Source organism: Poecilia formosa, unplaced genomic scaffold (assembly GCF_000485575.1).
Source record: "Poecilia formosa unplaced genomic scaffold, Poecilia_formosa-5.1.2 Scaffold7, whole genome shotgun sequence".
In the NCBI taxonomy this organism is placed as follows: domain Eukaryota; kingdom Metazoa; phylum Chordata; class Actinopteri; order Cyprinodontiformes; family Poeciliidae; genus Poecilia; species Poecilia formosa.
The window spans coordinates 1,423,905-1,424,149 of NW_006799946.1; positions in this window are offsets into that span (position 1 = coordinate 1,423,905).

Sequence of the window (245 nt, forward strand, 5' to 3'; positions counted from 1 at the left end):
CTTATGGGGGGAAAAAAACTGAAAGATACGGAAGGAACAGTTTCTCTGGATATTTCTGATAACATTTATCACAAAGTAAAAATAAATCACTAAATTGGTGATGATTATAAGGTTTCAGAGGAGCTGTGTCTCCAGGGTTGATGAGGTTGTTTGAATCCTCATGGGAAAAGACAAAGAGCTAATAATGGAAGACAGTATCACATTAGTGCAGTCCTTTAACTTTGATAGATGCTCTTTCTTGATTA